Source organism: Saimiri boliviensis (assembly GCF_048565385.1).
Source record: "Saimiri boliviensis isolate mSaiBol1 chromosome 16 unlocalized genomic scaffold, mSaiBol1.pri SUPER_16_unloc_1, whole genome shotgun sequence".
NCBI classification, from domain to species: domain Eukaryota; kingdom Metazoa; phylum Chordata; class Mammalia; order Primates; family Cebidae; genus Saimiri; species Saimiri boliviensis.
In genome coordinates this window covers 95,689-113,568 of record NW_027412499.1, presented here as the reverse complement: position 1 = coordinate 113,568, position 17,880 = coordinate 95,689, and the positions used below count along the sequence as shown (strand labels likewise).

The window sequence follows — 17,880 nt, the reverse complement described above, 5'->3', positions numbered from 1 at the left end:
CCAAATTATATTCCAGAACTTTTTACAAAACAGATTTTATGGCTTAAGAAATCACAAAGAAACAATAATGAGCACTGAAAATTATATTATTTTAAATTAGGATGAGTTAGGAACTGGTTTATATTTTTTATATTATTGACACCCATTCTGCTGGATAGCTCTGTTTTTGTATTAGAGTCAGATATTTCTCTTTACATCCTGTACTCCCATCCACTCAGGAATGTCCAAAGGAAGCTTTTAGAAGAAATGGGTTTGTAACTTGCTGAATCTAAACATAGTTGCAATTTCCTAAAAGGAGCCAACACACAGCAGATCAGTTTGTAAGAAGCACGACTTCTGTGTATAAACTCATTCTTACTGTTAACTCTGATATGCCACGATAGAGCTGGAAATGACTGTTTCTACATTCTACGAAGAAAGGGTTTCTGAACTGCTGAAATACAAATCAGTTTAACTCTGTAAGTTGAATGCACACATTGACAACCATTCTGCTGGATAGCTCCGTTTTTGTTTTAGAGTCAGATATCTCTCTTTACATCCTGTACTCCCATCCGCTCTGGAATGTCCAAAGGAAGCTTTTAGAAGAAATGTGTTTCTAGCTCGCTGAATCTAAACATAGTTGCAACTTCCTAAAAGGAACCAACACACAGTAGATCAGTTTGTAAGAAGCGGGTCTTCTGTGTTTTAAAGGCATTCTTACTGTTAACTGTTATATTCCACTATAGGGCTGGAAATGACTTTCTACATTCTCCAAAGAGAGGGTTTCTGAACTGCTGAAATACAATTCACTTTAGCTCTGTAAGTTGAATGCACACATTGACAACCATTTTGCTGGATAGCTCCGTTTTTGTTTTAGAGCCAGATATTTCTCTCTTTTTTTTTTTTTTTTTTTTTTTTTTTTGAGATGGAGTTTCGCTCTTCTTACCCAGGCTGGAGTGCAATGGTGCTGTCTCGGCTCACCGCAACCTCCGCCTCCTGGGCTCAGGAAGTTCTCCTGCCTCAGCCTCCTAAGTAGCTGGGATTACAGGCACATGCCACCACGCCCAGCTAGTTTTTGTATTTTCAGTAGAGATGGGGTATCACCATGTTGACCGGGATGGTCTCGATCTCTCGACCTCGTGATCCACCCGCCTCGGCCTCCCAAAGTGCTGGGATTACAGGGGTGAGCCACCGCACCTGGCCATAATTTAAAATTCTTCTTATTTATTATTATCATTTGAGATGGAGTCTCACTTTGTCACCAGGCTGAAGTGCAATGGCATGATGTCTGCTCACTGCAACTTCTGCCTCCTGGGTTCAAGTGATTCCCCTGCCTCAGCCTTCAAAGTAGCTGGGATCACAGGCATATGCCACCATGCTTGGCTAACTTTTGTGTTTTTGGTAGAGAAGGGGTTTAACCATGTTGCCCAGGATGGTCTCGAACTCCTAACCTCAAGTGATCTGCCTGCCTAGACCTCCCAAAGCGCTGGGAATACAGACATGAGTCACGGCACACAGCCAATTTTTTTTTTTTTTTTTTTTTTTTTTGAGACCGAGTTTCGCTCATGTTACCCAGGTTGGAGTGCAATGGCGTGATCTCGGCTCACCCCAACCTCCTCCTCCTGGGTTCAGGAAATTCTCCTGCCTCAGCCTCTGGAGTAGCTGGGACTACAGGCCTGCGCCACCATGCCCAGATGATTTTATTTTTATTATTATTTTTTGTATTTTTAGTAGAGACGGGGTTTCACCATGTTGACCAGGATGGTCTCGATCTCTTGACCTCGTGATCCACCCGCCTCGGCCTCCCAAAGTGCTGGGATTACAGGCGTGAGCCACTGCGCCCGGCTCGTGATTGTTTTTTTGAGACAGAGTCTTGCTCTGTTACCAGGCTGGAATGCAGTGGCACGATCTTGGCTCACTGCAACCTCTCCCTCGCAGGTTTAAGCCATTTTCCTGCCTCAGCCTCCAGAGTGGCTGGAATTACAGGTGCTCGCCACCATGCTCAGCCAAGTTTTTGTATTTTTAGTAGAGACGGGGTTTCAGCATGTTGGTCAGGCTGGTCTTGAACTCCTGACCTCAACTGATCCACCTGACTCGGCCTCCAAAAGTGCTAGGATTACAGGCGTGAGCTACTGTGCCCTGTTGAGGATTAATGTTTATTTTTTTGAGATAGAGTTTCACTCTCGTTGCCCAGGTTGGAGTGCAGTGCTGTGATCTCGACTCACTGCAACCTCCACCTCCCAGGTTCAAGTGACTCTCCTGCCTCAGCCTCCTGAGTAGCTGGGATTACAAGCAGGCGCCATCATGCCAGCTGATTTTTTGTGCATTTAGTAGAAATGGATGTTTTACCATGTTGGCCAGCGTGGTCTCCAACACCTGACCTCTGGTGATCTGCCCACCTTAGACTCCCAAAGAGCCAAGATTACGGTCATGAGCCACTGCGCCCGGCCTAATGCTTAATCATAACCATGTCTGTCCAGAGTTCTAGCTAACACTGTGAGGACAGCTTCACCCCCCCCCCACCCCAGGCTCCATACGCAAGAAGAGCGCATTTCCAGAATGAGCTGGAATTGACAAGGTTTGCGTCCTGCCACAAAAGAAAGAAGCTGATACTTGTTTTCTGTAGCGCTGTAATGGATGACCACAAACCAGGCGGCTTCAGACAACAGAAATGCATTTTTGCACAGTGCAGGAGGCCAGAGTCGGGGTGTGGGCAGGGCCACCGCGCTCCCTCTGAAGGCTCCAGGGAGGATCCCGCCTGCCTCCTCCAGCTTCTGGTGGCGGCCGGCAGACTTTGGTGTGACCTGGCTTCACTCCAGCCTCTGCTTCCATCACTGCCTGGCTTTCTTCCCTGTCTCTGTCTCTGTATCTGCGTCCAAATTTTCCTCTCCTTAGGAGAATGTGAATCATTAGCTTTAGGGGCTGCCTCGAGAATTGCTTGAACCTGGGGAGTGGAGATTGCCGTGAGCCAAGATGGCGTCACTGCACTCCAGCCTGGGTGAGGGAGCTAGACCGCAGTGGCCGAGGCGGGTGGATCACGAGGTCGAGAGATCGAGACCATCCTGGTCAACATGGTGAAACCCCGTCTCGACTAAAAAGAAAAATACAAAACATTAGCTGGGCATGGTGGCACGTGCCTGTAATCCCAGCTACTCAGGAGGCTGAGGCAGGAGAATTGCCTGAACCCAGGAGGCGGAGGTTGCGGTGAGCCGAGATCGCGCTATTGCGCTCCAGCCTGGGTAACAAGAGGGAAACTCCGTCAAAAAAATAAATAAATAAATAAGGCAGGGCATTGTGGCTGCATGTAATCCCAGCACTTTGGGAGGCTGAGGTGGACGGATCTCCTGAGGTTGGGAGTTCCAGACCAGCCTGACGAACATGGAGAAACACTATCTCTACTAAAAATACAAAAAAAATTAGCCAGGTGTGGTGGTGAGTCGCTCTAATCACAGCCACTCAGGAGGCTGGGCCCTAGAATTACTTGCCCCTGGGAGGCAGAGGCGGCAGTGAACCAAGATTGTGCGGTTGCACTCCAGCCTAGACAACAAGAGGGAAACTCCATCTCAAAAAAAAAAAAAAAAAAAAAAAAAAAAAAAAAAAAAAAAAAATTAAGAGCTGCCTTAATCCAATGTGACCCGCCTTAGTCCAATGGAACCTCATCTTAACTAATCTTTTTTTTTTTTTTTTTTTTTTTTTGAGACAGGGACTAGCTCTGTCACTCAGGCTGTAGTACAGTGGCACCATCTTGGCTCACTGCCACCTCTGCCTCCCAAGCTCAAGTGATCCTCTTACCTCATCCTCTCAAGCAGCTGGGACTACAGGTGTGAACCACCACAGCTGGCTAAGTTTTTTGTTTGTTTGTTTGTAGAGAGGAGTTTCTCTGTGTTGTCCAGAGTAGTCTCAAACTGCTGGCCTCAAGTGATCCACCTACCTTGGCCTCCCAAAGTGCTGGAATTACAGGTGTGAGTCCCTGTACTGAGCCCTAACTCATTCTATGTGTAGTGACCCTATTTCCAAATCACGTCACATCCCCAGGTACGGCGGATGGAGGGGGCTTTTGGACTTCAACAGATACTTTGAGGGGAGGAAGTTCTACGCCACAACAAGGCTCAAAGAAGAAATTGTCAACCTTAATGATAAACAGGGAGAAGCTCTCTAAAGCGGAAGATTTTTATTTGGACGTAGGCTTTGCGGTGGGAAAGGAGTGCTGTAGTAAATGAAGTGTGCATATTGAGGGAGGGAATGGAAGACAGAGATTCTGAAAGAAGAACTGAGGAGGAGGCCATCATTGTTTTGAGATGATTATCCTTGGCTACAAAGATCAATAGCAATGGTAGGCTTGGCATGGTGTGGCTCACTCCTGAAATCTCAGCACTTTGGGAGGCTGAGGTGGTTGGATCCCCTGCACCCAGGAGCTCAAGACCAGGCTGACCAACATAGTGAAACCCTGTCTTTACTAACGTCACAAAAAGTAGCCGAAGCAGGAGAATCACTTAATCAGGAGGTGGAGGTTGCAGTGAGCCTGGATCTCACCACTCCAGCCTAAGCAACAGAGCAAGACTCCATCACACACACACACACACACACTCACACACACATACACAAAAGTGGGTTTTGAATCTCCTCCTGGACATAGCTTTTCCTTCCAAAGAAATCTAGGCCAGGTGCGGCGGCTCAAACCTGTAATCTCAGCAGTTTGGGAGGCTGAGGAGGGTGGATCATGAGGTCAAGAGGTCGAGACCATCCTGGCCGACATGGAGAAACCTCTTCTCTACCAAAAATACAAACATTTACTGGGTGTGGTGGTGAGTGCCTGTAGTCCCAGCTACTCAGGAGGCTGAGGCAGGAGGATCACTTGAACCCGGGGGGTGGAGGTTGCAGTGAGCCAAGATCAATCACGCCACTGCACTCCAGCCTGGCAACAGAGCAAGATTCCATCTCAATGTAAAAAAAACAAAAAAAGAAAAAGAAATCTAGAGATACTAGTTAGTTATTGTTGTATCACAAATTGCCCCTACAATTGGTGGGCCATTTACGTGAATTGTTGAAACAATTAACATTTATTATCTTACAGTTTTTGGTGGTTCAGGATCTGGGGGCAGCTTTGTTTGTTCAACATAGGGTCACTCATGAATAATCATTCATGTTCAGGCCTCTATTTTTTGTGTGTGTTTTTTAAAACAGGCTCTCAGACTCACAGGTTGAATACAGTGGAGTGATCACAACTCACGGCAGCCTCAACCTCCCTGACCCTAGCGATTCTCTGGCCTCAGCCTCCTGAGTAACTGGCACCAGAGTCCCCTGCCACCATGCCCAGCTAATTTTTGGTTGCTTGGTTGTTTTTGTAGAGACAAGGTCGCCCTATATTGCACAAGCTGATCTTGAACTTGTAGGCATTTGAGTCTCTCTTTAGACCCCCTACAATGAAACACCTGTCATCCAGAACTCAATTAGCAAATCTCTTCTGGGCTGGGTGCGGTGGCTCACGTCTGTAACCCCAGCCCTTTGGGAGGCTGAGGTGAGCGTATCACGATGTCAGGAGTTCAAGACCAGCCTGGTCAAGATGGTGAAACCCCATCTCTACTTAAAATACAAAAACAATAGCAGGATGGGTGGCAGGTGCCTGAATCGCAGCTACTTGGGAGGCTGAGGCAGAAAATCACTTGATCCCAGGAGGCAGAGGTTGCAGTGGGCTGAGATGGCGTCACTGCACTCCAGCCTGGGCAACAGAGCGAGACTCCATCTCAAAAAAATAAATAAATAAAATAAGAGAAACCTACACAGGGGGTTGGTGAATGGTGCTGACCGCGGCCATCGCAGTCGGAGGCTATTTTTTGGGGGGGGTGAGTAGCGTCCATGGAGTTACTTTGCGCCCACTCCTAGTGGCACCCGCTCAGGTCTGGCGGGTTGACTGTCCCCAGCGGGGACGCCACGGGCCCCGCCGCCTCCCTGGCCGCGACCCCGGATGGATGAGCGCCCCCCGCCCTCCCGCGCCGGCCCCCGGGAGCTCCGGGCTTCGGGAGCCTCCTTCCCGCGCCGGTCCCTGCAGCGGCGCAGAGCCGCGGGCAGCGCCCCTCAAGGGGGGGACCGCGGAGCAAGACGGAAGAGAAGAGGCGAAAAGACCCCATCAGCAGTGACAACTCTGCCACCACTGACAGTCACGCGACATCTACATCCGCCTCGAGATGCTCCAGCCTGCCCAGCAGCACCAAGCCGGGCTGGCCCCGACAGCACGAAAAGAAGCCCTCGGAGGTTTTCCGGACAGATGTCATCACAGCCATGAGGATCCCGGACTCACACCAGCTCAGCCCGGATGACTCCTGCCTCCTGGCAGACCCATGGCGACAGGAATGGGAGAAAGGGGTGCAGGTGCCTGCCGGGGCAGAGGCCATCCCAGAGCCCCTGGTGAGGACCCTCCCACCTCTGGAAGGCCCCCCTGCCCGGGCATCCCCAAGCAGCCCCACGCTCGGGGAGGGCTCCCGGCCGGATTGGCCAGGAGGCAGCCGCTAGGACCCGGACGAGATGGACGCCTACTGGCTGCAGCTCATCGACTCAGAACTTCAGGAGATGGAGAGGCCAGAGCTGGATGAGCTGACGCTGGAACGTGTGCTGGAGGAGCTGGAGACCCTGTGCGACCAGAATAGGGCCAGGGCCATCGAGACGCAGGAGGGGCTGGGCATCGAGTGTGATGAGGATGTCGTCTGTGACGTGTGCCGCTCTCCTGAGGGCGAGGATGGCCACGAGATGGGCTTCCGTGACAAGTGCAACGTCTGTGTACATCAGGTGGGCAGATGCCCCAGTCACCCTCACCCGTGCGTGTTCACGCACGCTGCCTGGCAGACCCCCGCTTGGCTCTCCAGGGGAACCATGGGCAGAGGCCCTTAAGAAGGAAGGAGCAGGAAGGGAATGGGGAGCGTGCTTCCTGGGGCCATATGCACCCAAGGCCCCTGGGCTTAGGCCTGCCAGCCAGCCTCAAGCCAGTGCCGATCGGTTGATCTTTCCATCCTCTCCCATCGGCCTCCCTCAGAGCCTCCCCACCTTGCACCCTTTCCCTGCCCCTCCTCCTCTGCTCCTCATGTCCTGAATTTACCAAAAGGCAGCCCACTGAGGTCGCCGAGAGCAAAGCTGCCTGGTTTCAAATCGTGGCTGTGCCCTTCACAAGCTGTGTAACTGTAGACAAGTTTCATAACCTCTCTAGGCCTGTGTTTTCTCAATTATGCATAAATAAGACTGGTTGCATGGATTAAAAAAATAAAATAAAATAAAATAAAATAAAAACTTCCCAGTGACGCTTCTCTTCTTTATTATTTTGAGTTTTATTTTTTAATTTTATTTTTTTTCCAGGAGCACGTGCACTTTATTGAACCAGTGTAGAAAAGTGTGTGAGGGTCAAGGGTTGATACGGGATGGGCTGGGGACAGGGCGAGCGATGGAATCTGGATACCAGGGAGGGAGACAGGTCACGAGCAGAGCCCCTGTCCCCGGTGATTCCTCTGGATCTACTGATAGGATTGCAGAATCAGGATTGGAATGATGATCATCAGAATGGTCATGATGATGCCGAAAATCAGGGCATCATCAGTTTAACTCTGTAAGTTGAATGCACACATTGACAACCATTCTGCTGGATAGCTCCGTTTTTGTTTTAGAGCCAGATATTTCTCTTTACATCCCGTACTCCCATCCACTCTGGAATGTCCAAAGGCAGCTTTTAGAAGAAATGTGTTTCTAACTCGCTGAATCGAAACATAGTTGCAACTTCCTAAAAGGAACCAACACACAGCAGATCAGTTTGTAAGAAGCTGGTCTTCTGTGTTTTAACCGCATTCTTACTGCTAACTCTTATATGCCAATATAGGGCTGGAAATGACTGTTTCTACATTCTCCAAAGAAAGGGTTTCTGAACTGCTGAAACACAAATCAGTTTAACTCTGTAAGTTGAATGCACACATTGACAACCATTCTGCTGGAAAGCTCCGTTTTTTTTTAGAGTCAGATATTTCTCTTTACATCCTGTACTCCCATCCACTCTCCTATGTCCAAAGGTCGATTTTAGAATAAATGTGTTTCTAACTCGCTGAATCGAAACATAGTTGCAACTTCCTAAAAGGAACCTACGCACAGCAGATCAGTTTGTAAGAAGCGGGTCTTCTGTGTTTTAAACGCATTCTTACTGCTAACTCTTACATGTCAGTATAGGGCTGGAAATGACTGTTTTTACATTCTCCAAAGAAAGGGTTTCTGATCTGTTGAAATACAAATCAGTTTAACTCTGTAAGTTGAATGCACACATTGACAACCATTCTGCTGGATAGCTCCGTTTTTGTTTTAGAGCCAGATATTTCTCTTTACATCCTGTACTCCCATCCACACTGGAATGTCCAAACGCACCTTTTAGAAGAAACGTGTTTCTAACACGCTGAATCTAAACATAGTTGCAACTTCCTAAAAGGAACCAACGCACAGCAGATCAATTTATAGGAAGCGGGTCTTCTGTGTTTTAAACTAACTCTTATATGCCAGTATAGGGCTGGAAATGACTGTTGCTACATTCTCCAAAGAAAGCGTTTCTGATCTGCTGAAATACAAATCAGTTTAACTCTGTAAGTTGAATGCACACATTGACAACCATTCTGCTGGATAGCTCTGCTTTTGTTTTTTGTTTTTTTTTTTGAGACGGAGTTTCGCTCTTGTTACCCAGGCTGGAGTGCAATGGCGCGATCTCGGCTCACCGCAACCTCCGCCTCCTGGGCTCAGGCAATTCTCCTGCCTCAGCCTCCTAAGTAGCTGGGATTACAGGCACGCACCACCATGCCCAGCTAACTTTTTGTATTTTTAGTAGAGACGGGGTTTCACCTTGTTGACCAGGATGGTCTCGATCTCTCGACCTCGTGATCCACCCGCCTCGGCCTCCCAAAGTGCTGGGATTACAGGCTTGAGCCACCGCGCCCAGCTGCTTTTGTTTTAGAGTCAGATTATTTCTCTTTACATTCTGTACTCCCGTCCACTCTGGAATGTCCCAACCTAGCTTTTAGAAGAAATTTGTTTCTAACTGCCTGAATCTAAACATAGTTGCCACTTCTTAAAAGGAACCAAAGCACAGCAGATCAGTTTATAGGAAGCGGGTCTTCTGTGTTTTAAACGCATTCTTACTGTTAACTTTAATATGCCAGTATAAGGCTGGAAATGACTGTTTCTACATTCTCCAAAGAAAGGGTTTCTGAAATGCTGCAAACACACATCAGTTTAACTCTGTAACTTGAATGCACACATTGACAACCATTCTGCTAGATAGCTCTGTTTTTGTTTTAGAGCCAGATATTTCTCATTACAGCCTGTACTCCCATCCACTCTGGAATGTCCAAACGCAGCTTTTAGAAGAAACGTGTTTCTGACTCGCTGAATCTAAACATAGATGCGACTTCCTAAAAGGATCCAACGCACAGCACATCAGGTTCTAAGAAACGGGTCTTGCACTTCTCCGTCCCTCCAGAAGTCATGTCTCGGCCTGTGCTGACCCAGCAGTCCTCAGGATTGAGTCTCCAGGAGGCAGAATCTCCACTCTCAGAAAACACCAGCAACATCGAGGGTCACTGGGGTCCTGCTGCCCGGACAGCCAGGAAATGCCTCAACATCTGCTCGGCTGGGACGAGTCTGCTCTGAATCCCAGGGCAGGTCTCAGCCCCAGTCAGGAGCTCAGCCTTCCAGAGCTTCCCTGGGCTCCAGCAAGTGGAGGAGGTCGATGATGACATTGACCTAGGACAACAGACTCAGTGCTGAGGACAGAGTGTTCAAGACCAGGGTAAAGGAAGCCCTCAATTTTCCTGCACTGTCAGGGCTGGGGCCGTCCCCCACTCCAGCCAGGCTGCGTCGCTGATGAGTTCTTCCACCCCAACCCAGGGTACAAGGCCTGACAGGCCTGAGAATGCCGTTGCCTCTTTTCTCCGCCTCTCCATGACTCGGCCATGGGCTGCTTTGCTGCAGATAGCACAATCGTTCTACGTTGAAATCAGTGTTATGGAAGTCGGCTTCATATGAAATCATGTGTGTCTATATTAAAAGCACAGCTTGTGAGAAAAGACTAATATGTAGAAATGGATAAACAGATGTGTGTGTGTGTGACTGTGTGTTTAGGTGTGTGTGCATGTGTGTGTGTGGAGAGAGAGAGACAGAGAGGGAAAGTCTCTCTTTTTTTTTTTTCCTTTTATAAGAAAAAGAATAGGGGGCCGGGCGCGGTGGCTCAAGCCTGTAATCCCAGCACTTTGGGTGGTCGAGGCGGGTGGATCACAAGGTCAAAAGATCGAGACCATCCCGGTCAACATGGTGAAACCCCGTCTCTACTAAAAATGCAAAAAATTAGCTGGGCATGGTGGCATGTGCCTGTAATCCCAGCTACTCAGGAGGCTGAGGCAGGAGAATTGCCTGAACCCAGGAGGCGGAGGTTGTGGTGAGCCGAGATTGCGCCATTGCACTCCAGCCTGGGTAACAAGAGTGAAACTCCGTCTCAAAAAAAAAAAAAAAAAAAAAAAAAAAAGAAAGAAAGAAAAAGAATAAAGAAGAGAAAGAAAGAGAAAGAGGACGAGGGAGAGAGGATGGGGGTATTGCTTTATTGCCCGGGTTAGAATGCAGTCTAAATACGGGCATGCCTATAATTGTCCTTAATAATGGAGACATGAAAGAAAATGAGGGAAGAGAATAACAAACAAGGAGACAACCAACATTTCGTTTAAACTTCTAAGTTGATATGATGTGGTACTGATGAGAGTGTATATTTCGTATATTTAAAGTGGAGAGTTCTATAAATGTTAATTACATTTACTTGTTCCAGATCTCAGTTCAAGTCCTGGATATCGTTGTTAATTTTCTGTCTCACTGATCTGTCTAATATTAATGTTGAAGTCTCCGACTATTATCATGTGGGAGTCTAAGTCTCTTTATAAGTCTTGTATGTCTGCGTATTCCTGTATTGGGTGCGTATATATTTAGGATCTTTAGCTCTTCTTGTTGTTGCATTGATCCTTTTATCATTATATAATGTCCTTCTTTGCGTCTTTTGATCTTTGTTGCTTAAGTGTAACTTCTGCTTTTTATTTATTTACTTCAGCTCTCTGTTTGGTTGGTAAATCTTTCTCCATGCCTTGTTTTGAGTCTTTGTGCATTCTTGAATGTGAGATGGGTCTGGATGCAGCATACTGTTGGGTTTTAGTTTTTTATTCAAATTGCCTGTCTGTCTTTGGATTGGGGGTTTTAGTCAATTTAAATTTAGAATTAATAATAATATATGTGAGTTTAATACTGCCATTTAATATTAGCTGGCTCTTTTGCCCATTATTTGATGTAAATTCTTCATTATATTGATGCTCTTTTTCATAATTTTTTTAGAAAGGCTGATACTGTTTGTTCCTTTCTATGCGTAGTGGTTCTTTCAGAAGCTCTTCTAAAGCAGGCCTGGTGGTGATGAAATCTCTGAGTGCTTGCTTATTCACAAAAAACTTTATTTTTCCTTCACTTGTGAAGCGTCGTTTGGCTGGATGTGAAATTCTGGGTTGAAAGTTCTTTTCTTTAAGGATGTTGAATATTGGTCCCCACTCTCTTCTGGCTTGTAGGGTTTCTGCTGAGAGATCTGCTGTGAGTCTAATAGGCTTCCCTTTGTGGGTAACCTGACCTTTCTCTCTGGCTGCCCTTAGTATTTTCTCCTTCATTTCAACACTGATGAATCTGATGATTATGTGCCTTGGAGTTGCTCTTCTTGAGGAATATCTCTGTGGTGTTCTCTGTATTACCTGGAGTTGAACATTATCCTGCCTTACTAGGCTGGGAAAATTTTCCTGAATAATATCCTGAAGCGTATTTTGCAGCTTGGATTCATTCTCTTCGTCACATTCAGGTACACCTATCAAGCGTAGATTAGGTCTTTTCACGTAGTCCCATATTTCTTGGAGACTTTGCTCGTTCCTTTTTATCCTTTTTTCTCTAATCTTCTTTTTTTTTTCTTTTTTTTTTTTTTTTTTTGAGGCGGAGTTTTCGCTCTTGTTACCCAGGCTGGAGTGCAATGGCGCGATCTCGGCTCACCGCAACCTCCGCCTCCTGGGTTCAGGCAATTCTCCTGCCTCAGCCTCCTGAGTAGCTGGGATTACAGGCACACGCCACCATGCCCAGCTGATTTTTTGTATTTTTAGTAGAGACGGGGTTTCACCATGTTGACCGGGATGGTCTCGATCTCTCGACCTCATGATCCACCCGCCTCGGCCTCCCAAAGTGCAGGGATTACCGGCTTGAGCCACCGCGCCCGGCTTGTCTTCTTGTTTTATTTCATTGAGTTGGTCTTTGACCTCTGATATCCTTTCTTCTGCTTGATCAATTCGGCTGTTAAAACTTGTGCATACTTCACGAAGTTCTCCTATTGTGTTTTTCAGCTCCATCAATTCACTTATATTCCTCTCTAAATTGTGTATTCTTGTTAACATTTCGTCAAATCTTTTTTCAAAGTTCTTAGTTACTTTAGATTGGGTTAAAACAAGTTCTTTTAATTCACAGAAGTTTCTCATTATCCACATTTTGAAGCCTGCTTCTGTAATTGGAACACACTCGTTCTCCATCAAGCCTTGTTCCGTCGCTGATGAGGAACTGTGATCCCCCCGCCCCCCGAAGGAGAAGCGTTCTGATCTTCGGCATTCTCAGCCTTTTTTGGTTGTTTTCCTCCCTTCGTTATAAATTTATCCATCTGTGGTCTTTGTATTCACCGTCTTTGTAATTGGGTTCCTGAGTGGACGTCCAACTTACCGATTCTCAGCGCCGAAATCTGAGCAACCCACTGCGCCCACCAAATCAGCGGCGTTAAGATCGATGGTGCTTTTCCGACTCTGCACCAAGAACCGTCGCTCCGAGGCGCCGGCCAAACCGCCTCGCCGGTCACAAGAATCGCGCTGGCGACCCGTGGGGCTCCTCCGCCGGGAATCTCCTGGTGCGTGAGCAACAAGAATTCACGTGAAGGTGTGGCGTCCTCTCGTTCTTTGCGCTTACACCGGGAGCTACAATCCCGAGCTGCTAGTGATCAGCGATCTTGGATCTCTCTCCCTACTGCTGACTCTTATATGCCAGTATAGGGCTGGAAATGACTGTTGCTACATTCTCCAAACAAAGGGTTTCTGAACTGGTGAAATACCAATCAGTGTAACTCTGTAAGTTGAATGCACACATTGACAACCATTCTGCTGGATAGCTCCGTTTTTGTTTTAGAGCCAGATATTTCTCTTTACATCCTGCACTCCCGTCCACTCTGGAATGTCCTAAAGCAGCTTTTAGAAAAAATGTGTTTCTGGCCGGGTGCGGTGGCTCAAGCCTGTAATCCCAGCACTTTGGGAGGCCGAGGCGGGTGGATCATGAGGTCAAGAGATCGAGACCATCCCGGTCAACAAGGTGAAACCCCGTCTCTACTAAAAATACAAAAATTAGCTGGGCATGGTGGCGCGTGCCTGTAATCCCAGCTACTCGGGAGGCTGAGGCAGGAGAATAGCTTGAAACCAGGAGGCGGAGGTTTGCGGTGAGCCGAGATCGCGCCATTGCACTCCAGCCTGGGCAACGGGAGCGAAACTCCGTCGCAAAAAAAAAAAAAAAAAAGTTCTCCGGGCATCGTGACGGCAGGCGCCTGTAGTCCCAGCTTTTTTGGAGCCCAAGGTGGGAGGATTGCCTGAGGTCGGGAAGTGGAGGCTGCCATGGGCCTTGGCCAGACGAATGCACTGCAGCCTGATGCCTGGGCTGGTCTTGAACTCCTCGGCTCTAGCAAAGTACCCGCCTCACCTCCGAACTTGCACCCACCATATTCTTCTGTCCCGGAGGTGTCGTTTAACTCTGTAAGTCGAATGCACACACTGACAACCATTCTGCTAGATAGCTCCTTTTTTGTTTCAGAGCTAGATATTTCTCATTACAGCCTGTACTCCCATCCACTCTGGAATGTCCAAACGCAGCTTTTAGAAGAACTGTGTTACTAACTCGCTGAATCTAAACATAGATGCAACTTCCTAAAAGGAACCAACACACAGCAGATTAGTTTGTAGGAAGCAGGTCTTCTGCGTTTTAAACGCGTTCGTACTGCTAACAATTATATGCCACTATAAGGCTGGAAATGACTGATTCTACATTCTCCAAAGAAAGGGTTTCTGAACTGCTGAAATACAAATCCGTTTAACTCTAAGTTGAATGCACACATTGACACCCATTCTGCTGGATAGCTCCGTTTTTGTTTTAGAGTCAGATATTTCTCTTTACTTCCTGTACTCCCGTCCACTCTGGAATGTCCAAAGGCAGCTTTTAGAAGAAATGTGTTTCTAACTCGCTGAATCTAAACATAGTTGCAACTTCCTAAAAGGATCCAACACACAGCAGATCAGTTTGCAAGAAGCGGGTCTTCTGTGTTTTAAATGCATTCGTACTGCTAACTCTTATACGCCACTATAGGGCTGGAAATGACTGTTTCTACATTCTCCAAAGAAAGGGTTTCTGAACTGCTGAAATACAAATCAGTTTAACTCTGTAAGTTGAATGCACACATTGACAACCATTCTGCTGGATAGCTCCGTTTTTGTTTTAGAGCTAGATATTTCTCATTACAGCCTGTACTCCCATCCACTCTGGAATGTCCAAAGGAAGCTTTTAGAAGAAACGTGTTTCTAACTCAATCAATCTAAACATAGATACAACTTCCTAAAAGGAACCAACACACAGTAGATTAGTTTGTACAAAGCAGGTCTTCTGTGTTTTAAACGCATTCTTTTTTTTTTTTTTTGAGATGGAGTTTCGCTCTCGTTACCCAGGCTGGAGTGCAATGGTGCCATCTCGGCTCACCGCAACCTCCGCCTCCTGGGTTCAGGCAATTCTCCTGCCTCAGCCTCCTGAGTAGCTGGCATGACAGGCACGTGCCACCATGCCCAGCTAATTTTTTGTATTTTTAGTAGAGACGGGGTTTCACCTTGTTGACCAGGATGGTCTCGATCTCTTGACCTCCTGATCCATCTGCCTCGGCCTCCCAAAGTGCCGGGATTACAGGCTTGAGCCACCACGCCCAGCCTTAAACGCATTCTTACTGCTAATTCTTATATGCCTGGCGTCGAATCCCACCCCGTCCTTGAAAAACTGAAGGCTGCTCACAGCTGTTACCCTAAAGAGTTTAACTGGAATCTGAAAAGCGGGCGTGCGTTCATCATCAAGAGCTACTCCGAGGACATCCACCGCTCCATCAAGTACTCCATCCGGTGCACACGGAGCACGGTAACACGCGCCTGGACGGCGCCTTCCGCTGCATGAGCAGCAAGGGGCCTGTCTACCTGCTCTTCAGCGTCAACGGGAGCGGGCATTTTTGTGGGGTGGCCGAGATGGAGTCCCCCGTGGACTACGGCACCATTGCTGGGGTCTGGTCTCAGGACCAGTGGAAGGGGCAGTTTGATGTCAAGTGGATTTCTGTTCAGGACGTGCCCAATAACCAGCTGCGGCACATCAGACTGGAGCACAACGACAACAAACCCGTCACAAACTCCCGGGACACCCAGGAGATGCCCTTAGAAAAAGCAAAGCAGGTGCTGAAAATCATCAGCTCCTACAAGCACACGACACGACCTCCATCTTCGACGACTTTGCCCACTATGAGAAGCGCCAGGAGGAGGAGGAGGAGGAGGAGGAGGTGGCGCGCAAGGAACGGCAGAATCGAAGCAAACAATAAGGAGAACCAGTTTCCTACGTGTTCTAACATGTGACTCGGAAAACCGTTTAAAACGCGTGTGCTTTGTCAGCTCCAGCGTGTCATCCGTGCGGGGTTGAGTGTTGCATCTTTGCCTTTCCTGTCGTTTATTTTTGCCCAAATGAACTGGCATTTATTTGTACTTTTCTATGTATTCTAATCTTGTAGAAGCCACTAATAAAGTAGTATTTTTTTTGTCAGCTTAAAAAAAAAAAGGAGGAAGAATAAATAATAGTGCTTGAGGAAGAGTAGTGATCGAGAGGGTTGGTCAAGAGGGCACCTCATCGCAGATGCTAGAGTAAAAACAACTCCCTCGTAGTGACATGTGCAAAGTTCCAGATCTCCACGACAAAGATAACCCAACCCATCGGAGCAAACAGCCTCCCGACGCGGCTGGCAACTGCAGGGGTAGAAGAACTCGGGCATAGCAGGCCCGGAAAGGGGGAGACTGGAGCCAGGGACAAATGCCAAAGAAAGAGTTCCAACAAGCACGTGTGTTCATACATACATACCGCCCACGAAGGGCGTTGCACTCCGCAACAGAACTGAACACGATCTAACAGAGCAGTGCTCGCCTTCCTGTCACCTCTTTGGCAGTAGTAGGGCAGGCCATCTCAACTTGGGAAACACACAGCCATTCTCATCAGGAAGAAGGCTGTCCTGTGTGGTGGGGACAAGCCTTCAGGGGAGAGCAAAGCTGACAGCCAAAGCACTAATTGAACATCCCTAAACAAGAAAGATGTTAATTACTAATTACAAGTCCTCAAGCCAGAATTACCTTAGGGATGGGCACAGTTAATAATTTTCCTACACAGTGGTGAAGTAAAACAAGCTTTTGATCACACTTCAGGAAGTAGAATCTATGGTAGAGAAGAAGTCAGGCCCCGTATGCGAAAATTCGCACTTTCTGCCATAAACTGTTAAAACGAAGTCTCGTAGGACCACTAAACCTGTGGTGGATTTTCATCTGTAACCCTCATGACATCTCTAAATAGGCCCATGGTCACGGAGCCTGTCCAAGGCTAGGGTTTTGAGCACACCTAGGCTCAAGAAAAACTAAAGCCTCCCTGATAAAATGAGGTCCAGTCGAGGCACAGGAAGCCACAGCTGGTTGACTGCTCAGGGCTTCTCAGGACCGGATGTGGGTTGAATTGAGGATGCCAGGAGGAGCATCAGCTGTCGAAGCCTTTGAAAGTTCTCGCACCTCAGGATGCTGCCACTGAGCTCCGGGTTCCCCTTGTCGGCTCCCTGCCCGCCGGCACGGGGCGTTTTCTTCCCTGAACAGGTGGAAGTAGCGACTGGCTTGCTGCCGGAAGGAGGAAGTCGAGACACGGGAGGGCGGTAGATGGTCCCTCCAAAGACAGGCCGAATGCTACTATTGACCGTAGCATTGGACATGGTGGTGGTGTTCAGCATAGGGCTGGAAATGACTGTTTATACATTCTCCAAAGAGAGGGTTTCTGAACTGGTGAAATACAAATCAGTTTAACTCTGTAAGTTGAAAGCACACGTTCACAACCATTCTGCTGGATATCTCCGTTTTTTTTTTTTTTTTTTAGAGTCAGATATTTCTCTTTACATCCTGTACTGCCATCCACTCTCGTATGTCCAAAGGTCGCTTTTAGAAGAAATGTGTTTGAAACTGGCTGAATCTAAACATAGTTGCAACTTCCTAAAAGGAACCAACACACAGCAGGTCAGTTTGTAAGAAGCAGGTCTTCTGTGTTTTCAACGCATTCTTACTGCTAACTGTTACATGCCACTATAGGGCTGGAAATGACTGTATCTCCATTCTCCAAGGAAACGGTTTCTGAACTGCTGCAAACACACATCAGTTTAACTCTGTAAGTTCATTGCACACATTAACAACCATTCTGCTAGATGGCTCCGTTTTTGTTTTAGAACCAGATATTTTTCACGACAGCCTGTACTCCCATCCACTCTGGAATGTCCAAATGCAGCCTTTAGAAGAAACGTGTTTCTGGCCGGGCGCGGTGGCCCAAGCCTGTAACCCCAGCACTTTGGGAGGCCGAGGCGCGTGGATCACGAGGTCGAGAGATCGAGACCATCCTGGTCAACATGGTGAAACCCCGTCTCTACTAAAAATGCAAAAAATTAGCTGGGCATGTTGGTGCATGCCTGTAATACCAGCTACTCAGGAGGCT

The 17,880-nt window shown here is 47.5% G+C and overlaps 1 pseudogene; it reads left to right on the top strand.

Moving 5' to 3' along the window:
- The first annotated feature begins 6,501 nt into the window (after nucleotides 1–6,501).
- On the top strand, nucleotides 6,502–15,941 carry LOC141583153 (YTH domain-containing family protein 1 pseudogene; annotated as a pseudogene).
- The last annotated feature ends 1,939 nt before the right edge of the window (nucleotides 15,942–17,880 follow it).